Source organism: Procambarus clarkii, chromosome 86, assembly GCF_040958095.1.
Source record: "Procambarus clarkii isolate CNS0578487 chromosome 86, FALCON_Pclarkii_2.0, whole genome shotgun sequence".
NCBI lineage: Eukaryota > Metazoa > Arthropoda > Malacostraca > Decapoda > Cambaridae > Procambarus > Procambarus clarkii.
In genome coordinates this window covers 14,617,901-14,644,989 of record NC_091235.1, presented here as the reverse complement: position 1 = coordinate 14,644,989, position 27,089 = coordinate 14,617,901, and the positions used below count along the sequence as shown (strand labels likewise).

The window sequence follows — 27,089 nt, the reverse complement described above, 5'->3', positions numbered from 1 at the left end:
ATCTTAAAGCGACCATCTGTAGTGAAAAATCTGATTTGAGACCTTCAAAGATTTTCGATCCCATTGAGATATATGAATCACATCTTCGCTCAACAATAGCCAATGTATAAAACCTTAATGGACAGGGTAACGAGACGCTATTCCACACTGCATGGGAAATGAAAGATACTTTATGTTAATCACAGACCTGAAAAATCGCTGTTATTTGTCGAGCGCTGATAAGGGTTGGGCGATGGCTGCCGCGGACCCTACTCGCTTCAGGGCCCGGAGAGAGGCTAGGTATTGGCAACACTGCACGCGTAGGTAAGCACATATTTTTTTTTTCCTCAATATTTTTACAGTGAAACTATAAAAACTTTGCGGATAAGTTGATGTATCAACTGTTTTTGGCCTGTTTTGTAACTGTAATATAAGCTCGCATGTGTACAACTCCTAATTATAATTTAATCTTGATATGGTAACTGTTTTCTGTTCAGTATTTAGCTGTTTTTTTTAAATAGTAATTGAGAACCAACATGAACGTGTATCTCAGAATTGGCATACATTTGTTGATATTATTCTTTAGAGCGGCGTATACCAGGAGTGATGAATGCTGTATGATGAAGCGAGGGTATGATGAAGCGAGGGTGTTGATAGTGAGCGAAGCCGGTAGCTGACTCTCACCCCCTCCCACCCTTCCCCTCCCTCTCCTCTTCCCTCCTCAATCTCTCCTCCATATCTCCGCTTCCCCTTCCACCATTCCTCCCCCCTCCCAGGAGGCGGGGGTATAAAGAGGCTATACCTCGCTTCCCTCGAGACACTCATAGTTGAGTACTGATAGGTCAGTACCTCCTCTGTTAGCTCTAACTATCCTTCCTCCGTTCCGCTTCCATCCCACCACCACTACCATCCCTCCCCCTCCTTCCCTCAACCGCTTCCATCCTGCCTCCATCCCACCACCACCACCACCACCGTTCCACAACACCACCATCACGCCACCACCATCCCGCCTCCATCCCATCACCACCATCCCACCACCACTACCAACCCGCCACCACCATCCCACACCACCACCATTCCCTCCTGTTTTGTTCTTAGTTGACTAGACATCTCGACGGCCAGATATAATTAATTGTACTCGATCCATTAAAAATAATTGTAATGAATTCTACTTGATATCAAGTGTTGTAATTTGACACTGAATCTAACAGAAAACGGGCATTTGATGATTTTATGACGTGATCAGACCTAACTGTCCATCCAGAATTTTACATTCGTAGTACCTCAGGACTACGAATCCATAGCGCTGTCCACTCAGCTGTTTGGCTTCCCCTTACTTGGTGTTGAGACAATATTGAGAGGGGCTTGGTGAAGGGCTTGAGTGTGTGTTGTTGGTGGTAGAGCTGGGTGTTATCGTACACACCGGCTGCCTGCGCTTGATAATGACTTAATAATTAGAAATGCAACATTCTGTTTCCATATTCATCAATAGAGTTTGTAAATTGAAAATACATTTCCTCTGTTTTAATTATGTGGATTAAACTATCGTTTTATTATTTCATTATATATATATATATATATATATATATATATATATATATATATATATATATATATATATATATATAGTGAGCATCTGTGAGTCACCAGTGTGGTGAGCTACTGTTCACTATTCTTGTCCATAATAAATATTGATGTTGAGGCTGTATCTTTAATTCCTGTTTTTATCGTCAAACTTTGTTTTACTGTTACTTAAATACTTAAGTGGTGCAATGTTAGTTTTTCTTTGTCACGCGTGACAAAGAAAAACTGTGTAATGTTTTTGTTACACAATGTGAACTGCTATGTTGTGTAATGTGTTTGCTATACCTGAACCTCACTGTTTTGTTGTGTCTTTGCTGCATGTTAACACCATGTTATGTAGTGTGTTTGTTAACATGTTAACCGCCCTGTTGTGTAGTGTCTTTGTTACACGTGAATCTCTGCTGTGTTATGTCTTTGTTGCTCCCGAACCTCTGGCTGGTGTACGCCATTCTATTAAATATTTTGTTGTCAAATGTCAGCTTAACTAATGGTTATATCTTTAAAGTCAATCTTGCTCGTTTATTTTTTGTGTATGTGAATGATATGTGTTTATATGTCTGATGTGTTTGTGCCTCCCCGCTGTAGTTTATCAGTGGTGTAAAGGCTCTGGCTGGCACTCTTGTGTCCTTTGTTGATTATTTACTCTTTTTTTATTTCTCGCGGTTTTTGTCCATGGTTTGTGTGCGTTCACCTAGTTGTGCTTGCGGGGGTAGAGCTCTGGCTCTTTGGTTCAGCCTCTCAACTATCAATCAACTGGTGTACAGATTGTGTGTGTGTGTGTGTGTGTGTGTGTGTGTGTGTGTGTGTGTGTGTGTGTGTGTGTGTGTGTGTGTGTGTGTGTGTGCGCGCGCTAGGCTAGGCTTGTATGTCTCTAGGCTCCTGCAATTCATTTCCTTCCCTTCCCATCCGTCATTTCCTGGGCAATATCTCTGGAGCTTCCTCTCCCGCACTCCTGGCACGGCAAGTGTGGAAAAATGACTCTAGTCATCGCAGCTGAATTAAGTTATCATTCATATTCACTTATTTTGCTTATTCCAAGTCTTCTTCAAAGACGCAATTACAATGGCTTTAATCACATTTATATTTTTGAAAATGCTTGTTAATGAGCCTTGGAGTTTCTCGGATGATTTCAGAACATTCATGAAAAAGTCTTTTTGAATCTTAATGCATTCGTCAGGTCTTCTTGTAGGAGATATTCCCAGGGTCGGGCGATGGCCACCGCGGATGCTTATCTCTACCCCCTTTTTTTTTTCCTGTTCTTTATCTTCTATTTAATAATTTAGCTGTCGTAGATTCAGCTGTACGATAGAGTTGGCTAGAGTTCGAGGTTGTGTATATCAGAATGATTCTTAATTAACTTTCTTTTTAGTAAAACTGCGGAAAATATTGAATACGCAGATAGGGTAGTGCGCAGCATAGAGGACCTGGCAACTCTTCCACCCCCTGGGTAGTTCAACAAGGGATGGAGAGAGGGGGGAGTTTGTGGGGTAGGGGCGTAGGGGGGGGGGGATGTGGTTATCTGGGTGGGAGGGATAGGGATGGTAGACGGGTTTTGTGTTTTATATTTGTTTATCAGCCCGATTCTTTGTTCGCATGTAAATATACTACTGTTGATTACACAAGGTATACATCAACTGGCAACACCGCGCTGGGGTTATATTCAAGTGAGTCGATATATCCGGCCTTGTAGCGGAGGTATGTCCAGCGCTTGCCACGCCTCCATACATTGCTGTAATATATATTGTTTTTTGTACTGCGACTTTCCTCAAACAGTTACATAAATGTGGAATTTCGTACGGTGTAGAGTAGTCGTGGCTGCTTGTATTATATATATATAGGGGATAACCTTTCTTGACTACTGAGGCAACGGGTTGCCATTGCCGCTGCCTCATGTGTCACACGACCGCTTACTCATGTGTTAAAAGAGAAACTTGAGCTGAAATTTATTCTGAGAAGCAGGGAGGGAGAGAGAGAGAGAGAGAGAGAGAGAGAGAGAGAGAGAGAGAGAGAGAGAGAGAGATGGAGGGGGGAGGGAGGGAAAGAAGCGAGGTAGGTGGGAAGGCAAGGATGGGGAGGGGGGAAGGGAAGGAATGACTGCAGGGGGAGAGAGGAAATGTTAGAGGAACAAAGCAAGAGAGAGCGAGAGAGAAAGATATACAAAGCCTCCACACATAAAAATGGAGAAGAATTTGATAAAATGGTGAACATGCAAGCTGCTCAATGCACAGGGATGACTGGTTCTCCCTACAATGTGCGTATGTGAGTAGAGTAAGAGCAGGGTGTGAGAGGAGTGAGAGCAGCGTGCAGCAGAGCCCTGCTTACGGAAACACGCCAATCTCCTCCCCCCATCAGTAGTCGACTTGGCCAATAGTACCGGGTTAATAACATGCCATACAAACTCTCCCCCATCCTGTAAGACAAGTCTTCCTTAACAAACTCCTGCCACATCTGGACCAGTAAGGATTAATGTTTAGAGTGTGTTGAGCATAGTGTGTTAGAGGCACAGCAATGGCTAAAAAAGGCTAATATCCAATGGAAGATGTGAAGTATTACAGACTAATGGGATGGTCGAGGCGTACCCGGATGGGGCTCCGGGCTGCAGGGTCATAAGCGCCACGTTGGGGAAGGGAGGAAGGGGGATATTCTGGTGGGGAAGGGAAGGTGGGAGGGGATGGAGGGAGAGGGGGGATGAACAGCCTTGTGGTTTGGGGCGGAATTGCCGTAGACGTTTGGTGAATTGTATACGCCGTTTGGCATCCGAGTGTTGAAGATTGGATGTTTGTGTTGCTTTTGATGACTCTCGCTGCTGTTGGAAACATTTCTCGTATATATATCTTTTTGGGGAACCATTAAAGATAAAACAAAACAAAAAACACTAGAAAATACGTGCGAAAGACAAAAAATATAAAGTTGAGATACGTGTGTGAACAAAAACAAGGAAATCACTGCGCTGGAGGACAAAAAGCTTTATGTCGAGGGCTTAAAAATGGAGTGAGCGAGGCGGGGGAGACTGCGCCATTTCCAACTCTGTGCGGTTTACTCTCCGTTTTGAAGCGTCTAGTATACATCGCTACTCCGGCACACCATTGACAGTGCCTCCATGCGCAAACTTTATTAAATCAGACAGAATCTCAACACGAAAACACATCCCCGATAAAATCGAAGGGGTTGCCGTAAGGGCGAAGGTTTAGAGGTGGTGGATACGCCCTTGTGGTCCCCGGAGCCCCGGCAGCAGCCAGTGTTGCCAACGCCGACTCTCCACTAAACCCGCCAATTTACACTTTATGGTTTTATATTTTATATTGATGCAGCTAGAGTCGTGTGTGTATGTGTGTGTGTTTTACATATTATATTGATGCAGCTGGAGTCGTATTTTACATATTTCACTGATGTAGCGAGAATCGTGTGTGTGTGGATTGAGGCCAGCCATAGTCAGGAGGTATTTCGATGCTCTCACAATAACCAGGAATTATAATTCTGCGACTAGCAGCGGTGGAAGCGGTACATGCATCAGTAACTGCCTCGAAAAAAATGCTAGCGGTGAGAGTATGAATATATATGTATATAAATATATTTACATATACGCTTTTACATAGTATATATAATAAAGTGGAGCAGGAAATGTTTAGGTGTGAGAGACACGCTGTGAGGCTTTGTCTACCTGAGCGAGAAGCACAAGTGCTATTGCAGCCAGCATGAGAAGTGATACGATAAAGGTGAAGGAGACCTTGTTCCTCCTGCAACACCAGGCTTCCCTCTCCGTCTCTCCCCACACCCTGATATATCGTGCATGACACCGCCCTGGGGGCATGGCTGGAGGGGAGAGAGAGAGAGAGAGAGAGAGAGAGAGAGAGAGAGAGAGAGAGAGAGAGAGAGAGAGAGAGAGAGAGAGAGAGAGAGAGAGAGAGAGAGACTAATTTATATTACATAAGATATATCAATTAGCAATGGTCTGCGTGGCATGGACCAGTATATATACTGCAGCGTTCTTTGTTCTTCTCGCGCAGCAGCAGCAGCAGCCATGGTGGTGGTGGATGAGGGACCAGGCAACGCTTGGGGGGATAAGGTCCACCCGCCCCCGGGGGACACCTGGGTGTTGGCGCAGTGAGGTAGGTTAAGGTGCTGGTGGAGGCTTGCAACCTGGTTTACCATGATGATTGATTGGCGGGTTGTAGGCTTGGTTACCTCCATGGCGACGCTATAACCTTTCGCGTACATACAAGACAGTCTTGATAATCTGGAGGGTGTCAAAATAAACCCAAACATAACACTTTGGTAAACCTGAAATGTCGAAGCAAAGCAAACATGATTTATGATACAATCCTCCAAAAATAACCAAATGCTTGCTGATCCAGCAGTCTGTTTATAAATGTAAAACACTGTACACATGACTCAAAACAAAATACTGTTATCAAACTAGTCTTGACCATTGGCTTACATCCTAAGTTGTCGCCGCACCTCTTTAAATACTTCTCTCGGCTACTGTAAATACATATAAAGTGTATTTACAGTCGTAGCAAAACACATTTGACAGTTGGAAAGCGGGACAACTCTAGGCCTTAAATTTAAATTTTGCCCCGAGGGGCGAGTTTATTGGGCAGCGCCACTCATCTTGTGAATGGACATAGATAGCATGTACAACACTCCCCAATAGGAAGAAAACCAGCTGGGTTTGTTCATCCTGTCACTTGTACCCAGACACAGCTGGGACTTGCTTAACTGTCTATTATACACAAAATAATATATAATAATATTGCTTATATTGGATGAAATAATTTCTTATTTCTGGAAATAAATTACAAGTGCACACGAAACCAGACTCAAGTATTCAAGTGTAACGTGAATACACTTGCGGCTCACATTGTGTATTATGGGGAGGAGAGCTGCCCCACATAGTGTAGGTGTGGTCTTATTATAACATACAAATCTGATCGATGATAATGTCACTTCCTTTACCCGATTTGTGCTGTGTTTTCTACCTGCCTGACATGTCCTAATCTACCAGTACTATGTAGGCCTACTCCACTATCTCTTATCAACAACCCTGTAGGCCTACAACAGTTCTCAACTACTCTGTAGGTCTACAACAGTCCCTTACAACTCTGTAAGCCTTTTCTTTCACCCGGTACACATATCTCAGCTCCTTGTCTTCTTATCTATTTCAAGTGCTATGTATTGTCACACTTAGTGCTTTTCAACTTGTAGCCTGTGACAAACCACTAAATCTTTCACTTGAACACTACATTATTGAATGTGACACTGTAATAGATTTTAGACCTGACCTGTTGTACGATCAACTGTATTTCATTGAACATCCTAACAATTTATCCCAAATTTGCTTGTCCATTCTAAAGAATGAAGAACGAGAATTTTATTTATTATTATTATTATTATTATTATTATGTTATGCTGTATATCTCATGAGTCCATCCCTGCCTTGTGTGGTTAACTGAAACATGTATAATATATGATGTAGTTGTCTGTAACCTCATGAAACATGAATGTGCTTCAGTTTATAATTTATGCCTGTTGCCTTGTGAATGATCCTTTGTCCTGTGTGACAGAGAATACGAACAGCATCTCACTGTAATAAGACATTTTATCAATAAATATGTTAAGTAAACTTTCCACAATTACAAATGTACAACTATTCATGAATAAAGTCTTTGATTTGATTGACTTGAACATTAATCTCTATAGAGAACTACGCCAGTTCACTGTTATATGCACGCAAAGTTGACAACTGCAAACCTTAAATTCAGCACATCGATCATAACCCGACATTGTAAGAGTACAATTGTTTCCACATGTAGAGATCGCACTGCCTAGTGCGATAGTGCCTTAATGAATATTAAGTGCACCACGACGCTACTTTTCTCAGGCGAAAAGAATATAAATCCTTCGAGGAGATGAATATGTAAGGCCAGACGTTGTTCACATTCCTGGCCGTGGGTGGAAGCGAACTTGCTTAAATGTCCAGGGACCTTAAGTTGAAGTCAGTTTATTGAGACACATCTCAAAAGGATAGAGTAACTTAGGCTATTTTATTTCAAATTACGATATCATAATCTTTTCTGGGCTCGGGGGCTCTAAACAAAGCCTAGTCCTGAGGGCAGTAATGAGGCTACCCGGGTGGGGAAGATTGTCATGGGTGTCCGGCCTTGCATGAGGCTGCCCTGCCCTGGTAGAGGGGAATTTGTTATGAGACTCTCCAGTCCTGGTGAAGTCTTATCATCAGGCAGCCTGTGACACTCGCTGCCCTTCCCCCCAACAATGCCCTGGAGATGGTCCAGTCTCGTCTCCTGTATCAGTGACACATCAAAGTTTCACCAAAGCGGATTGTTGTTGCCTGGCCTCCCTCCCCGGCCAAGTGAACATGCAGCAATTGTTTCAACGTCACATGTTCCTGACCCTTGTAGCTTGGGGGCGCGATAACATCCCTGATAACAGATTCAACTCTAGATGCGCCGTTCTGCCAAATATCGCCGCCCCAAATTGCCGCAACCAGATCGTTCTGCAGATGTAGGAGCTTGGATTGTTGGCGAAACATCTGGGTAAACGCTCCCAGCTATTTATGTCTCCCAGAGGTATACGGCTGAGGGCGCCTTGATGGAGGAGAAGCCTCGTGAGGAGCATAACAAGACGCTCTGCGGGCCGTGACTGTTTTTTGTTGTCATTGTGGAGAGTTTTTTGTTGTCATTGCTGGTTATCAGCATGGAAGGGGAAGGGGGAGGGGGGTCGTCTCCCAGTGCGATGTGGCACACAACACTGCTCTTGCTTCATGCCTTGCCTTTAGTGTTGATGCTGGTACTGTTACTGTTGATGCTGGTACTGTTACTGTTGATGCTGGTACTGTTACTGTTGATGCTGGTACTGTTACTGTTGATGCTGGTACTGCTACTGTTACTGATTTATTGCTACTAGCAGCGTTTTGTACAATGCACAATGACGATAAATAAACATAAATCAATTGAATGGTGAACTTTTACAGTTGGCGAGTTCATTTGTGGGTGTTGCGTCTGTGTATTGTGTCTGTGTATTGCGTCTGGGTGTTGCGTCTGAATGTTGCGCCTGGCGTGTGTGGGACTTGGTCCTGGGTCTCATCAACCATAATTCTGTGGTTTCCGCTCACCCTCGACCCAAATTCTCGGGACGCTGCCTTAATTTCCTGTGCGCGAGGCTGCTTGTGGCGAGCGCTAGGCTTCCACCGCTTCCTTAACACCAACGGAGGCAGACATGTGATAGCGAAATGTTATTTGCTTACCCATGCACCCCCCACAGGCCGCCCATGCACCCCACAGGCCATCCATGCACCCCACAGGCCGTCCATGCACCCCACAGGCCGTCCATGCACCCCACAGGCCGTCCATGCACCCCACAGGCCGTCCATGCACCCCACAGGCCGCGTATGTACCCCACAGGCCGCCCATGCACACCACAGGCCGTCCATGCACCCCACAGGCCGCGTATGTACCCCACAGGCCGCCCATGCACCCCACAGGCCGCCCATGCACCCCACGTAGGCACAGGGGGCCTCGTAGCCTGGTGGATAGCGCGCAGGACTCGTAATTCTGTGGCGCGGGTTCGATTCCCGCACGAGGCAGAAACAAATGGGCAAAGTTTCTTTCACCCTAAGTGCCCCTGTTACCTAGCAGTAAATAGGTACCTGGGAGTTAGTCAGCTGTCACGGGCTGCTTCCTGGGGTGTGTGTGTGTGGTGTGGGAAAAAAAAAGTAGTTAGTAAACAGTTGATTGACAGTTGAGAGGCGGGCCGAAAGAGCAAAGCTCAACCCCCGCAAAAACACAACTAGTAAACACAGGCCGCCCATGCACCCCACAAGTCGCACATGCACCCTTAGGCCACCCGGACGCCGACAGGACGCCCACACGTTGCCTGTGCGTCCACGGACGCCCTCACAAAAAGTGTTTTCAGAAAGTCTGAATGAGGCAGGTGGGGTGAGATAGGGACATCCAAGGCCTACTACCTCGGAGAATCCAAGGTGCTCCTCTCACTGGGGCTGTTGAACTGCTTGCGGAGGGTTCCCCACTCCCCTCTGGGATTGTAGGGTTCGGGGTTGTGGTTCCCTGATTACTTATTCACCTCCAACTCTGACGATTCCCACCCAAGTCGAGTGGCAGCCCTCCCCACCCAGTGTCTACCCGCGCTAGGCTCCCACACTAATCCCCGGCGATGGTGGAAAACAAATGGGCAGTGTATTTCATCCTGATGGTCCTGTTCACCTAGCAGTAAATAGGTACCTGGGAGTTAGACAGGTGTTACGGGCTGCTTCTTGTGTGTGTGTGTGTGTGTACTCACCTAATTGTGCTTGCGGGGGTTGAGCTCTGGCTCTTTGGTCCCGCACAAAGTGTGTGTGTGTGTGTGTGTATTATGCAAGCACAACTCGGTGGATACATGTGCGTGCAGAGCAGCAGACGCGCAGAGAAGCGTGACACGGAGGCAAGGACATGCTCCAGCAGACATGCAGACAGTAGTGAGCAAGAGCAATGATCCAGCACTTCAGGAGTGAGTTAAGACTTACCCTTGGCAGCCACTAACCAATCATTTTAGGGGCCCAGGAGTTGAAGCTTAACCCTGCAAGTTCAGCTAGGTGAGTACTGCTGGTGCGTTGTGGGGGGGGGGCATCTGGGCTCTGCCTCCACAGGCTACACCTGTACCCCGGGCTACACCTGTACCCCGGGCTACACCTGTACCCCGGGCTACACCTGTACCCCGGGCTACACCTGTACCCCGGGCTACACCTGTACCCCGGGCTACACCTGTACCCCGGGCTACACCTATACCACGGGCTACACCTGTACCCCGGGCTACACCTGTACACCGGCATACACCTATACAACGGGCTACACCTGTACCCCGGGCTACACCTATACCACGGGCTACACCTGTACCCCGGGCTACACCTGTACACCGGCATACACCTATACCACGGGCTACACCTGCACCACGTATACGTCCTGACCAGTACTCACCTATTTGTGCTTGCGGGGGTTGAGCTCTGGCTCTTTGGTCCCGCCTCTCAACTGTCAATCAACAGGTGTACAGGTTCCTGAGCCTACTGGGCTCTATCATATCTACACTTGAAACTGTGTATGGAGTCAGCTTTCACCACATCACTGCCTAATGCATTCCATTTACTAACTACTCTGACACTGTAAAAGTTCTTTCTAATGTCTCTGTGGCTCTTCTGTTTTCCAGCAACGTAAGGTGCATTTCCCGCAGCTTTTCCTCGTAACTCATGCCTCTTAGTTCTGGGACTAGTCTAGGGTATACCTCTGAACTTTTTCCAGCTTCGTCTTGTGCTTGACACTTGTGCCGCCACTTCCAACAGTTTAGCTCCCAATGTTTCCTCACCTCTCTGTGGTTCCTTGTTCTCCCAGTCTATCCTTCCGTGACTGAAGTCCCCCATGATGAGCAGATGGGATCTATTTCTTCAGGCAGCCGTGGCTGCCTTCTCAATTATAGTGTTAACTGCCATGTTGTTTCTGTCATACTCTTGCCTGGGTCTTCTGTCGTTTGGTGGAGGGTTATATATCACTGCTACTACTACTCTTGGTCCTCCCATTGTCATGGTGCATTTAATGTAGTCTCTGAACCCCTCGCAGCCCGGGATAACCATCTTGAAACTCCCATTCCTTTCACTCAAGGAGGCCACTCCGCCTCCTCCCCTTCCTTCCCAGTGGGGGACATCTGTGCTCTGCTGCTGCCCCTTACACCTGTACACATGTACACCCTGACCAGTGGGGGGAAGGGGGACATCAGGGACCATATTCACGAAACAGTTACGCAAGCACTTACGAACCTGTACATTTTTTCTCAATCTTTGACGGCTTTGTTTACAATTATTACACAGTTAATGAGCTCCGAAGCACCAGTAAGCTGTTTATAACAATAACAACAGTTGATTGGGAAGTTTTCAAGCCTGTAAACTGTTTAATAAATGTAACCAAAGCCGTCAAAGATGGCAGAAAGATGTACACGTTCGTAAGTGCTTGCGTAACTGCTTCGTGAATCTGGCTCCTGGTCCCTGCAGCTGTCCGCACACCTGTACACATGTGCTTAACCTGGAGACATAATCAAGACACGAGCCCGTGGAGCGCCTTGCCAGCACAAACAGCCCGCTTGGTCTGGCTTATCACCCACCGTTGTCACCTGCACCGTCCCTGCCCCTGGCGTGGCTTGCCTCACCTTATTGGTCAGGGGCCTCCACACCCGGCCATACCTGCCCCCACACCCGGCCATACCTGCCCCCACACCCGGCCATACCTGCCCCCCATACCTGCTCTTACACACCTGGCGCTGATAAGGTGGGCGTTGGTGTGCCCCGCAGAGGAGGGTAATTAATACCCGGAACAGCTTGTACCGTCCAGGGTAATTAGTGTAATTAGCTGGTGTTAACAAGGTTAACGATACACCTGTCTTCTGGGACCCGGGGCCGGATAACACGTTTAATTTACTTCTTTTACCGGACTGAGAAATGCCAAATATGAGAGATTATTGATACTATACTTATGTGGATCTACACCTGCCACTGTAGGGTGTGGCTTTACACACCTGCGTCTGTAGGGTGTGGCTCTACACACCTACCTTTGTAGGGTGTGGCCCCACACATCTGCCTCTGTAGGATGTGGCCCCACACACCTGCCTCTGTAGGGTGTGTTCCCACACACCTGCCTCTGTAGGATGTGGCCCCTTTTTGTGTATGAGGTCCTGATACCCACATCTGGAAGGTCTAACAGGCGAGAGTATAAGGTGACTCACCTCACTATGATGGAAGTGTTAAGCATGAGGGAGGGAGGGGGGGGGGGAGGGGGTCACACTATACAATGATGGTACCAGCATCATGTATATTGGATTGTCTGAATGTATTAGTTTATCCCTTGTACACTTCTGTGTGTCCCTTGTACACTTCTGTGTGTCCCTGTACACTTCTGCGTGGCCCTTGTACATTGTATACACGAATGTGTATACATTCTACTGATGTGTGTATATCTGTATGCACATTTTGGCCGGAAGATGGTGTGGAGGGAGGGTGGGTCGGGCGAGAATGTGAGCTTATAGGCCTCTAGGCGTGCTGGGTGGGGCAGGTAGGCTGGGGAGGTGGGTGGAATGGGGGTGGGAAGGGTGGAATGGCCAACTGATAGTCAGGTAAGGTTAGAGGAAAGGAAGGAGGTTGTGGACTGGTGTTTGAGTATGGTTGGTGTGGCAGCGACGGGGGTAGGACTGCCTGGGGTCGGCCAGGTAAGGTAGTGGGCAGGATAAGCAGCAGTCAAGGGTTGGTTGGGGGCTAGGGGCTGGATGGGGTCCAGGTCTGGCCTTCAGGAGATAATTCCTGGTACCTGTGGTCGTCTCCGGTACCTGTCCCAGCCTCTCCTATACCACTGCCCCGTCCAGTACCACCACCACCACCATCACTACCACCAATATCACTTCCACCATCAGCTGTCTTACCCTGTCAAAGTAGGAAAGACAGGTGTATGTATATATATGTGGGTATGTGTAGGTATATGTGTAATATGTGTGCATTTGTATACAGGGAATGTGGAAGCTGGTCAAAATTGCATTTCACCTTTGTAAACGCACATCAATGACACTGTAAACAGACACCTCCAACACAGTTTATGGAGAACAGACGTAAATCTGTGCATTTATGTTTGTTGGTTAACTTAGCATATTAAAGCATTACAATCACCTGTGGTTGATTGTTCAATAACTCACTGAATTATATGTTTAACAGATCTCTCACCCTGTCCATGGAGGACAGAAGAAAATGTATAGATGCTGGACCCATCTGCAAGAAGTGTCTGGAGACCCTCCATGTAGCAGTGACCCTTCGCCTTGATGCCCCAGTTCTCACTTAATTCAAGTGTACCCAAGCACTTGGGCTGGACGGTAGAGTGCCGGTCTCGCTTCATGCAGGTCGGCGTTCAATCCCCGACTGTGCAAGTGATGGGCACCTTTCCTTCCCCCCGTCCCATCCCAAATTCATATCTAGACCCCTTTCAGGTGCTCTATATTGTATTTTCAACAGGGTGGTTAATGACCACCCTGTCTTGTAAGGTTTTTCTGTAATTTATTTTGTTGACTATGTGCTTGTCGACTCTCTTGCTGATTGTACGGGCATAGAGTGCGTCTAATGTCTTGTAGGCTGGTCGACGACCGGGCCGCGGGGTCGCTAAGCCCCGAAATCGCCTCAAGGTAAGGTAGCAAGGTTCGGGGAGGTGTCTCCCCCCACACCCCTTGCTTGTGAAGATTGTTCTGTGTATGTGTGAGATGTGCTGGGTCTCCGTCTGTTTATATTGTATGTTGTTAACTTAGGTCTGGTGTCTGGCCTTTCCCTTGGACCGTGTTCCCCTGTATTGGTTCGGGTGTGGTTGTGGTTGTATGTTGAGGGGTTGAAGGCTACCTTGTAATTGCCTGGTTGTAATTGCTTTCTTCATTTTGGTGGGTGGTAACGGTCTCTTGTGTGTGTGTGTTTGGGTCCATTATGTATGTTTCTGTCTGTATGTATTTCTGTATTTCAGTTTTTCTGTGTTTCCTTGTTGTTTTGTTCTCTCTCCGCGTGTACGGTGGTGCCCCCTGGTGTGTGTCTGTGTCTCACACCGGTGTTTGATCTTCTGTTTTGGTGTTTGTAACTTTATGTAATGGTTTGGTGTCTTGTATAGTATTAGTATGCTGCTTGTTGTTGGTGTTCCAGCCTGTGGTGTTATGACACATAAGAACATAAGAACATAAGAACAAAGGTAACTGCAGAAGGCCTATTGGCCCATACGAGGCAGCTCCTATTCTATAACCACCCAATCCCACTCATATACTTGTCCAACCCGTGCTTGAAACAATCGAGGGACCCCACCTCCACAATGTTACGCGGCAATTGGTTCCACAAATCAACAACCCTGTTACTGAACCAGTATTTACCCAAGTCTTTCCTAAATCTAAACTTATCCAATTTATATCCATTGTTTCGTGTTCTGTCCTGTGTTGATACTTTTAATACCCTATTAATATCCCCCCGGTTATGTCCATTCATCCACTTGTAAACCTCTATCATGTCACCCCTAACTCTTCGCCTTTCCAGTGAATGCAACTTAAGCTTTGTTAATCTTTCTTCATATGAAAGATTTCTAATTTGGGGAATTAACTTAGTCATCCTACGCTGGACACGTTCAAGTGAATTTATATCCATTCTATAATATGGCGACCAAAACTGAACTGCATAATCTAAATGGGGCCTAACTAGAGCAAGATATAGCTTGAGAACCACACCAGGTGTCTTGTTACTAACGCTGCGATTAATAAATCCAAGTGTCCGATTTGCCTTATTACGAACATTTATGCATTGATCCTTTTGTTTTAAATTCTTACTAATCATAACTCCCAGATCCCTTTCGCAATCCGACTTCGCAATCACAACACCATCTAGCTCGTATCTTGTAACTCTATCATCATTACCTAACCTCAGAACTTTACATTTATCAGCATTAAACTGCATCTGCCAATCCTTTGACCATTTCAAAACCCTATCTAGATCAACTTGAAGTGATAGTGAGTCCTCCTCCGAATTAATTTCCCTACCGATTTTCGTATCATCGGCAAATTTGCAAATGTTGCTACTCAAACCTGAATCTAAATCATTTATATATATTATAAACAACAGAGGTCCCAGGACAGAGCCTTGAGGCACTCCACTTACAACATTTTCCCACTCTGACTTGATTCCATTTATACTAACTCTCTGTTTCCTTTGGTATAGCCATGCCCTAATCCAGCTTAATATAGCACCCCCAATACCATGAGACTCTATTTTTTTAATCAGTCTTTCATGTGGCACTGTATCAAAAGCTTTGCTAAAGTCAAGGTATACAACATCGCAATCCTTACCACTATCAACTGCCTCAACAATGCTAGAATAAAAAGATAACAAATTTGTTAAACATGAACGGCCATTTATAAAACCATGTTGCGACTCAATTATTAATTTATGTTTTTCAAGATGAAGACGAATTTTATTTGCTATTATAGATTCGAGTAACTTTCCCACAATAGACGTTAGGCTAATTGGTCGATAGTTAGACGCAAGTGATCTATCTCCTTTCTTAAAAACTGGTATCACATTAGCAACTTTCCAAAACTCTGGCACTCTGCCTGACTCTATTGATTTATTAAATATGGTTGACAGTGGGTCACAAAGCTCCTCTTTGCACGTGACACTGTACACGTGCTTCGGTACCTAGCTTTTCATTGTATTTATTGTTGTTTTATAATAAAGAAAAAACTTGTCATTCCTCAACGTATGTGTCAGAAGTCAGAAACTCATTGTAACATTGCTCCCGGATCTAGGCTATCATGGGATAATATACATGGGAGATTTTAATGCTTGACATATTACGCTGGGAGACATTACTGACAACTGTGATGGATGCAAATTTATCAAGTATGTTCATGACAACAGATTAACTGTGTATACACACAGAAATCACAATAGTGTGATGCATCAAATGAACAAATCCACAAGGGCTGTGACGAGGGTTCGAACCTTAAGGCGAGGCTGGGATCCTCTCGGACATAGATTCGAACCCTCATCACGGCCCTTGTGGATTTGTTCATTAACCGTGTATACCACGGATACCCAAATTCATTTATTGGGAGGCAGACTCGATTATGTAATGGGTAAAACCTTGTGCAAGACAATATAGAATGTTCAATCCACAATCGACTTGAGAATGGTCCAGGACGGACCGAAACGTCGTCGTCCCTTCATTTTCTAGTCTGTGGTCCGGTCAACATGGAATGTTCGTTGGTAAATCACTTAGTTAGTGATCACTATGCAGTTTCTGCTTCCTATGAGGTACAGTGTGATGTACCTAATAAACATCAGACGCGGAAAATGAATATTCCATATGGCTTGCATGACCACTTTACTAATTGTATTTCAAAATGGTATCAAGATTACACAATAACGTATGTAGAAGCCTTCTCCAGAGATCTCGTTGACACGGTTACTACCTACTACGACACATGGGTGTGTTGGGGAACAGGTCGTAAGCCTAGCAGAAGTGGGCAACACTTACCACCTCCGGTCGGCCGAGCGGACAGCACGCTGGACTTGTGATCCTGTGGTTCGATCCCAGGCGCCGGCGAGAAACAATGGGCAGTTTCTTTCACCCTATGCCCCTGTTACCTAGCAGTAAAATAGGTACCTGGGTGTTAGTCAGATGTCATGGGCTGCTTCCTGGGGGTGGAGGCCTGGTCGAGGACCGGGCCGCGGGGACACTAAAGCCCAGAAATCATCTCAAGATAACCTCAAGATGACCTATATGCAATTTCTTGTGGCAAATAGAGGTGCGAAATATGACCTCCACTTCCTCTTCGACCGTAATGATTGGGATCGCCAGCTGCAACCGTATTGTACCATCATACAGCAACCGTATTGTACCATCATACAGATTCACTGATTTGTTCTTTTTGTGATCTACAGAAACTTAACTAATTGGTCAGTACCCTCACAAGTCTCTTGATTTCAGCGACTATCACAAGATTTTCTGCCCGATTTTTACTAAGGCTTTGTAGTGCTGTTCTTGAATCAGTGCAAATTGCTGCACCGGAATCTGCACTGCTGCATTCGTCCAAGGAATCTTAACGCCATAACAATGACAGTCAGCTCTGCTTGCGTTGAAGAGGCATAGTTCTCAATACGCGCTTTTCATTCATTTCCACGTTGAAAGCCATTATTCCTAATTACCGTGTATGCTGCACCAGCCATGCCATTGACAGGATTAGATGACCCGTCAGCGTAGATTTGATGTAATTAATTTGTTATACGGAATAAACATTGGGAAGAGTTCCTACAAAGTATAAACGAAAATCCAGCTTTAATTCTCTCCCAATTAACATACAAAACAAACTTAATGACACACGCCCCAACAGACAACGAACCATCAATCTTGCCTGTACAGCTATCGACGTGTCGGACCTTAATGATGTAACTGAATGGGGATTAAATCATGCACTAAAGATGGGCAAATCAACTGCTCCTGGAGAGGACGGTATTACTTACAGTCTACTGAGATTAGTCTCACACGTACCAGGTAATCCACTATTAGTGTTGTACAGAACGAGTTTTGTCCACGGGGCCTCGCGGCTGATTGGATAGCGCTCGGGGGTCGTAGTCCTAAGGGCCTGTATTCGATTCCCGACAGAGGTGGAAACAAATCGGCAGAGTTTTATTCACCCTAATGCTCTGTTCACCTAGCAGTAAATAGGTACCTGAGAGTTAGACAGCTGCTACGGGCTGTTTCTGGGGGATGTGTACTTATCTAGTTGTGCTTGCAAGGGGGTTAAGCTCTGGCTCCTTGGTCCCGCCTCTCAACTGTCAATCAATTTGTGTATAGTTCCTGAGCCTATTCGGCTCTATCAAATCTACATGTGAAACTGTGTATGGAGTCAGCCTCCACCACATCACTGCCTAATGTATTCTATTTACTAACTACTCTGACACTGAAAAAAATCTTTCTAACTTCTCTATGGCTCATTTGGGCACTCAATTTCCACCTGTGTCCCCTAGTGCGTGTGCCCCTTGTGGTAAATAGCCTGTCTTTATCTCCATATCAATTCCTCTGAGAATCTTGTATGTGGTGATCATATCCCATCTAACTCTTCTGTCTCCCAGTAACGTGAGGTTTAATTCCCGTAGTCTCTCCTCGAAGCTCATACCCCTCAGTTCGGGTACTAGTCTGGTGGCAAACCTTTGAAGCTTTTCCTTTGTGTGTGTGTGTGTGTGTTAGAAATATATGTTGTAGCTATATTAGAGGAAAAATAGACTGATTAGAAAGGCGAGGTTCAAGAGCTAATAGGTCGATTCTGCAGACACAAATAGTAAACACAGAATGAGTTTAAGTGAAGGAGTGTTACCTGATGCTTGGACAAAGAGTGTCATTGTTCCCATCCCCCAAGCCACACTCAGATAATTATAGACCCATATCTCTAACATCGTGTGTTTGTAAGTGCTTGAACGTATTGTTCTTAATCGACTCATGTATCGTATACAAGGGCACCTGTCACCCCAACTAAGGTTATCTTGAGGTTATCTTGAGATGACTTCGGGGGCTTAGCGTCCCCGCGGCCCGGTTCTCGACCAGGCCTCCTTCCTCCCAGGAAGCAGCCCGTAGCAGCTGTCTAACTCCCAGGTACCTATTTACTGCTAGGTGAACATGGGCAGCAGAGTGAAAGAAGCCATGCCCATATATTTCCCCCTTCACCGTCTAATGCATAAACCCTTATTAATAATACGAAAATCAAATTAAACTTTAAAAACCCGCCACTAAATGTAGCCTTAAAAAAGGAATAAATAAGAAAGAGGGTTCTTGACGCTCATACAGGCCTTGTGGCGCAACGGATAACGCGTCTGACTACGGATCAGAAGATTCCAGGTTCGAATCCTGGCAAGGTCGATGTCGTTTTGTTTTTAATTTAAATTCAATAACGGATTACATATATAAACCAGATTTTAGTTCTCCCGGGAAGCAGTGGTTTGGCAGCATATCCAGGTGAGGTGTGTGTATATATATATATATATATATATATATATATATATATATATATATATATATATATATATATTATTAAATATGACCGAAAAAGTAAGATTAATAATTCTAACACGAATTTTCTCAATCTTTCGTACATTACGCTTCACTGTTGGAGGTAAATCAAAAATCACTTCTCCAAAATTCATTTTTATTTCTAGTCTGACGCGACACGGGCGCGTTTCGTAAAACTTATTACATTTTCAAAGACTTCACAAATACACAACTGATTAGAACTTACGTCTCTCTGATATTATATCTACATTTGAGTGAGGTGGGAAGGATGATGTGGCATTAACACAAGACAGAACAGGGGATATTAATAGGGTATTAAAAGTATCAACACAAGACAGAACAGAAAACAATGGGTATTGAATAGAAGTGTTTGTAGAAAGCCTATTGGTCCATATTTCTTGATGCTTCTATATTGGAGCGGAGTCTTGAGGTGGGTAGAATATAGTTGTGCAATAATTGGCTGTTGATTGCTGGTGTTGACTTCTTGATGTGTAGTGCCTCGCAAACGTCAAGCCGCCTGCTATCGCTGTATCTATCGATGATTTCTGTGTTGTTTACTAGGATTTCTCTGGCGATGGTTTGGTTATGGGAAGAGATTATATGTTCCTTAATAGAGCCCTGTTGCTTATGCATCGTTAAACGCCTAGAAAGAGATGTTGTTGTCTTGCCTATATACTGGGTTTTTTGGAACTTACAGTCCCCAAGTGGGCATTTGAAGGCATAGACGACGTTAGTCTCTTTTAAAGCGTTCTGTTTTGTGTCTGGAGAGTTTCTCATGAGTAGGCTGGCCGTTTTTCTGGTTTTATAGTAAATCGTCAGTTGTATCCTCTGATTTTTGTCTGTAGGGATAACGTTTCTATTAACAATATCTTTCAGGACCCTTTCCTCCGTTTTATGAGCTGTGGAAAAGAAGTTCCTGTAAAATAGTCTAATAGGGGGTATAGGTGTTGTGTTAGTTGTCTCTTCAGAGGTTGCATGGCTTTTCACTTTCCTTCTTATGATGTCTTCGATGAAACCATTGGAGAAGCCGTTATTGACTAGAACCTGCCTTACCCTACAGAGTTCTTCGTCGACTTGCTTCCATTCTGAGCTGTGGCTGAGAGCACGGTCGACGTATGCGTTAACAACACTCCTCTTGTACCTGTCGGGGCAGTCGCTGTTGGCATTTAGGCACATTCCTATGTTTGTTTCCTTAGTGTAGACTGCAGTGTGGAAACCTCCGCCCTTTTCCATGACTGTTACATCTAGAAAAGGCAGCTTCCCATCCTTTTCCGTCTCGTAAGTGAAACGCAGCACGGAACTCTGCTCAAATGCCTCCTTCAGCTCCTGCAGATGTCTGACATCAGGTACCTGTGTAAAAATGTCGTCAACATACCTGCAGTATATGGCCGGTTTCAAGTTCAAACCGACATCAGGTACACAGGTACCTGATGTCAGACATCTGCAGGAGCTGAAGGAGGCATTTGAGCAGAGTTCCGTGCTGCGTTTCACTTACGAGACGGAAAAGGATGGGAAGCTGCCTTTTCTAGATGTAACAGTCATGGAAAAGGGCGGAGGTTTCCACACTGCAGTCTACACTAAGGAAACAAACATAGGAATGTGCCTAAATGCCAACAGCGACTACCCCGACAGGTACAAGAGGAGTGTTGTTAACGCATACGTCGACCGTGCTCTCAGCCACAGCTCAGAATGGAAGCAAGTCGACGAAGAACTCTGTAGGGTAAGGCAGGTTCTAGTCAATAACGGCTTCTCCAATGGTTTCATCGAAGACATCATAAGAAGGAAAGTGAAAAGCCATGCAACCTCTGAAGAGACAACTAACACAACACCTATACCCCCTATTAGACTATTTTACAGGAACTTCTTTTCCACAGCTCATAAAACGGAGGAAAGGGTCCTGAAAGATATTGTTAATAGAAACGTTATCCCTACAGACAAAAATCAGAGGATACAACTGACGATTTACTATAAAACCAGAAAAACGGCCAGCCTACTCATGAGAAACTCTCCAGACACAAAACAGAACGCTTTAAAAGAGACTAACGTTGTCTATGCCTTCAAATGCCCACTTGGGGACTGTAAGCTCCAAAAAAACCAGTATATAGGCAAGACAACAACATCTCTTTCTAGGCGTTTAACGATGCATAAGCAACAGGGCTCTATTAAGGAACATATAATCTCTTCCCATAACCAAACCATCGCCAGAGAAATCCTAGTAAACAACACAGAAATCATCGATAGATACAGCGATAGCAGGCGGCTTGACGTTTGCGAGGCACTACACATCAAGAAGTCAACACCAGCAATCAACAGCCAATTATTGCACAACTATATTCTACCCACCTCAAGACTCCGCTCCAATAAAGAAGCATCAAGAAATATGGACCAATAGGCTTTCTACAAACACTTCTATTCAATACCCATTGTTTTCTGTTCTGTCTTGTGTTGATACTTTTAATACCCTATTAATATCCCCTGTTCTGTCTTGTGTTAATGCCGCATCATCCTTCCCACCTCACTCAAATGTAGATATAATATCAGAGAGACGTAAGTTCTAATCAGTTGTGTATTTGTGAAGTCTTTGAAAATGTAATAAGTTTTACGAAACGCGCCCGTGTCGCGTCAGACTAGAAATAAAAATGAATTTTGGAGAAGTGATTTTTGATTTACCTCCAACAGTGAAGCGTAATGTACGAAAGATTGAGAAAATTCGTGTTAGAATTATTAATCTTACTTTTTCGGTCATATTTAATAATATATGTCTACAGGAAAGACTGCTACCAAAATATACTAATATATATATATATATATATATATATATATATATATATATATATATATATATATATATATATATATATATATATATATATATATATATATATGACCCAGCTGGTGGACATGAACCACCTGTCCCGTGGACCAGCTGGAGGACATGACCCACCTGTCCCGTGGACCAGCTGGGACATGACCCACCTGTCCCGTGGACCAGCTGGGACATGAACCACCTGTCCCGTGGACCAGCTGGGACATGACCCACCTGTCCCGTGGACCAGCTGGGACATGAACCACCTCTCCCGTGGACCAGCTGGTGGACATGACCCACCTGTCCCGTGGACCAGCTGGGACATGAACCACCTCTCCCGTGGACCAGCTGGTGGACATGACCCACCTCTCCCGTGGACCAGCTGGAGGACATGACCCACCTCTCCCGTGGACCAGCTGGAGGACATGACCCACCTCTCCCGTGGACCATCTGGTGGACATGACCCACCTGTCCCGTGGACCAGCTGGTGGACATGACCCACCTCTCCCGTGGACCAGCTGGGACATGAACCAGAGTTGAAGTATTATTAACCTCAGGGGAATATTCCCGGGAAAATATTATACACATTTTACATAATGGGGTTAATTGCTGCCGATGGCCATTTGGAACAATTAAATGTTAATTGTTTCTGCTGCCACTGCTCAGTTGCCTGTGTACTGAGCCCCCCCCCTGGCTGTGTACTGAGCCCCCCCCCCCCTGGCTGTGTACTGAGCCTCCTCCCTCTGGCTGTGTACTGAGCCCCCCCCTGGCTGTGTACTGAGCCCCCCCCTGGCTGTGTACTGAGCCTCCTCCCTCTGGCTGTGTACTGAGCCCACCCCCCCTGGCTGTGTACTGAGCCCACCCCCCCCTGGCTGTGTACTGAGCCCCCCCCCCCGGCTGTGTACTGAGCCTCCTCCCTCTGGCTGTGTACTGAGCCCCCCCCCCCTGGCTGTGTACTGAGCCCCCCCCCCTGGCTGTGTACTGAGCCTCCTCCCTCTGGCTGTGTACTGAGCCCCCCCCTGGCTGTGTACTGAGCCCCCCCCCTGGCTGTGTACTGAGCCTCCTCCCTCTGGCTGTGTACTGAGCCCACCCCCCTGGCTGTGTACTGAGCCCACCCCCCTGGCTGTGTACTGAGCCCCCCCCCTGGCTGTGTACTGAGCCCCCCCCCCCTGGCTGTGTACTGAGCCCCCCCTGGCTGTGTACTGAGCCCCCCCTGGCTGTGTACTGAGCCCCCCCCCCTGGCTGTGTACTGAGCCCCCCCCCTGGCTGTGTACTGAGCCCCCCCCTGGCTGTGTACTGAGCCCCCCCCCCCCTGGCTGTGTACTGAGCCCCCCCCCTGGCTGTGTACTGAGCCTCCTCCCTCTGGCTGTGTACTGAGCCCACCCCCCCTGGCTGTGTACTGAGCCCACCCCCCCCCCTGGCTGTGTACTGAGCCCCCCCTGGCTGTGTACTGAGCCCCCCCCCTGGCTGTGTACTGAGCCCCCCCTGGCTGTGTACTGAGCCTCCTCCCTCTGGCTGTGTACTGAGCCCACCCCCCCTGGCTGTGTACTGAGCCACCCCCCCTGGCTGTGTACTGAGCCCCCCCCCCCCCCTGGCTGTGTACTGAGCCCCCCCCCTGGCTGTGTACTGAGCCCCCCCCTGGCTGTGTACTGAGCCTCCTCCCTCTGGCTGTGTACTGAGCCCACCCCCCCTGGCTGTGTACTGAGCCACCCCCCCTGGCTGTGTACTGAGCCCACCCCACCCCCTGGCTGTGTACTGAGCCCCCCCCCCCTGGCTGTGTACTGAGCCCCCCCTCTGGCTGTGTACTGAGCCCACCCCCCCTGGCTGTGTACTGAGCCCCCCCTGGCTGTGTACTGAGCCCCCCCCCCCTCTGGCTGTGTACTGAGCCCCCCCTCTGGCTGTGTACTGAGCCACCCCCCCCTGGCTGTGTACTGAGCCCCCCCCACCCCCTGGCTGTGTACTGAGCCACCCCCCTGGCTGTGTACTGAGCCACCCCCCCCTGGCTGTGTACTGAGCCCCCCTCCCTGGCTGTGTACTGAGCCCCCCCCCCTGGCTGTGTACTGAGCCCCCCCCCTGGCTATGTACTGAGCCCCCCCCTTCCTGGCTGTGTACTGAGCCTCCCCCCTGGCTGTGTACTGAGCCCCCCCCTGGCTATGTACTGAGCCCCCCCCTCCCTGGCTGTGTACTGAGCCACCCCCCCTGGCTGTGTACTGAGCCCCCCCTGGCTATGTACTGAGCCCCCCCCTCCCTGGCTGTGTACTGAGCCTCCCCCCCCCATGGCTGTGTACTGAGCCTCCCCTCCATGGCTGTGTACTGAGCCTCCCCCCCATGGCTGTGTACTGAGCCTCCCCTCCCTGGCTGTGTACTGAGCCTCTTCCCCCCCATGGCTGTGTACTGAGCCTCCCCTCCCTGGCTGTGTACTGAGCCTCCCCCCCATGGCTGTGTACTGAGCCTCCCCCCCCCATGGCTGTGTACTGAGCCTCCCCTCCATGGCTGTGTACTGAGCCTCCCCTCCATGGCTGTGTACTGAGCCTCCCCCCCATGGCTGTGTACTGAGCCTCTCCCCCCCCCCCATGGCTGTGTACTGAGCCTCCCCTCCATGGCTGTGTACTGAGCCTCCCCTCCATGGCTGTGTACTGAGCCCCCCCATGGCTGTGTACTGAGCCTCCCCCCCATGGCTGTGTACTGAGCCTCTCCCCCCCCCCCCCATGGCTGTGTACTGAGCCTCCCCTCCATGGCTGTGTACTGAGCCTCCCCTCCATGGCTGTGTACTGAGCCCCCCCATGGCTGTGTACTGAGCCTCCCCCCCATGGCTGTGTACTGAGCCTCCCCTCCATGGCTGTGTACTGAGCCTCCCCCCCCCCATGGCTGTGTACTGAGCCTCCCCTCCATGGCTGTGTACTGAGCCTCCCCTCCATGGCTGTGTACTGAGCCTCCCCTCCATGGCTGTGTACTGAGCCCCCCCCCATGGCTGTGTACTGAGCCCCCTCTCCATGGCTGTGTACTGAGCCCCCCCCCATGGCTGTGTACTGAGCCTCCCCTCCATGGCTGTGTACTGAGCCTCCCCTCCATGGCTGTGTACTGAGCCTCCCCCCCACCCCCTGGCTGTATACTGAGCCTCCCCCATGGCTGTGTACTGAGCCCCCCTCCATGGCTGTGTACTGAGCCCCCCCCATGGCTGTGTACTGAGCCCCCTCTCCATGGCTGTGTACTGAGCCCCCCCCCCCATGGCTGTGTACTGAGCCTCCCCTCCATGGCTGTGTACTGAGCCTCTCCCATGGCTGTGTACTGAGCCTCCCCCCCCACCCCCTGGCTGTATACTGAGCCTCCCCCATGGCTGTGTACTGAGCCCCCCTCCATGGCTGTGTACTGAGCCCCCCTCCATGGCTGTGTACTGAGCCTCCCCCATGGCTGTGTAATATTACTCTATGTCCTGGTTCATGACAAAGATTTTTTTCATCAGAAAACGTCGTTGTGATCATGTGGTATTGAACTCGGAACCTCTCTCTCTCTCTCTCTCTCTCTCTCTCTCTCTCTCTCTCTCTCTCTCTCTCTCTCTCTCTCTCTCTCTCTCTCTCTCTCTCTCTCTCTCTCTCTCTCTCTCTCCTCTATCGCTCCTTATCTTGTTATCTTGCAATGCTTTCGGTACCCAATGTCCCGGCGGCCCTGTCCCCGACCAGGCCTCCTGGTTGCTGAACTGGTCAACCAGGCTGTTGGACATGGCTGCTCGCTGCCTGACGTATGAATCTCTGCCTTGTTGATCAGGTATCCTTTGGAGGTGTTTATCAAGTTCTCTCTTGAAAACATCTCACAAGGTTAGTCTTTGTTTCCTTCCTGGGAGGTACTCCCTAACTGGCTTCAACAGGCCGGATATGCCAGCCGGCTGCTCCAGGTTGCACGCGAGTCTCTTGCGTGGGACAATATCAAATAAATCCTGACAGTCGAGGAATATGCAGTCTACCCATCCCTCTCTGGTATGACCTCTGACATTTTTATGTAAAACTCTAATATTAAGGGTTGTGATGAATTATTCATCTTCGCTATGTCTGAGTTGGTGTTTGGGAGAACAAGTATAGCTGTTGCAGGGTTGCAGCAGCCTGCAATTGGTCATTAATAACTGGCCAATTGCTAAGGTTTGGAGCGTGAGAACGAGTCTTCTTCAGCGCTGCCAAAGGTACGACACTAACATCTATGCCTCTGGCTGGTTTTAAGAGTTCTATATTGGTGTATTAGTTATTTATTAAACAGGCAGTAGAATATATATCTTAATCTTTCCATTATACTGTTATTATTATAGATTATGAGATATATAAAAGGGCATAAAACTCAGCTACGCAGGAAATCAGATTAATCAAAAGAAACTACGAAGGAAAACTTGCCTAAAAGGTAAAGGAAGATCCAAAATCATTCTATGCATATATATCAAGTTAAACCAAAACTAAGGACTGGGGAATCCTTAAAAGATGAGACTAAGCAAATTATATTGGATGATAAAGGACAGCAAACACTCTGAATGAATACTTTACATCAGTGTTCACACTAGAAAGATTGGATGATACCTGGTTGATACCTGGTTGATGGGGTTCTGGGAGTTCTTCTACTCCTCAAGCCCGGCCCGAGGCCAGGCTTGACTTGTGAGAGTTTGGTCCACTAGGCTGTTGCGTGGAGCGGCCCGCAGGCCCACATACCCACCACCACACACACAAGTGTGCGGGACCAAAGAGCCAGAGCTCAACCCCCGCAAACACAACTAGGTGAGTACAAGTGTTTGAAGGAGGTGAAGAGAATAAATTAAGGAATATACCCATGACATGCGACACAATCAGGAAGAACATTGACAAACTAAAAGACTCAAAAGCCCCAGGTGTGGATGGAATTCAATCCAAAGTTGTCGGAAAATCCGACACCATTTAATATATCATACAGATAATAGCTGTATTGTATAAACAAGTAACCCATAGAAAACGTAACTTGTAGTGGAATTACCGTCTAAAGAAAACGGGATATCATCACCACACACTATTATAATTCACCACCTATTATGGTGGGAATTATTCTTAAATACATTAGTCTTTGGACTTTACCATCATAAAACATCTTAT

At 47.2% G+C, this 27,089-nt stretch overlaps 1 protein-coding gene and 1 non-coding gene across 2 annotated transcripts in view; one reads left to right on the top strand and one right to left on the bottom strand.

Annotated features, from left to right (window-relative positions):
* Window positions 1-27,089, bottom strand: part of LOC123768447 (uncharacterized) — a 487,820-nt gene that overhangs the window by 213,632 nt on the left and 247,099 nt on the right. The window lies entirely within an intron of this gene.
* Window positions 18,959-19,031, top strand: TRNAR-ACG (transfer RNA arginine (anticodon ACG)). Its single transcript has one exon. It is a non-coding gene; the product is annotated as a tRNA-Arg (tRNA).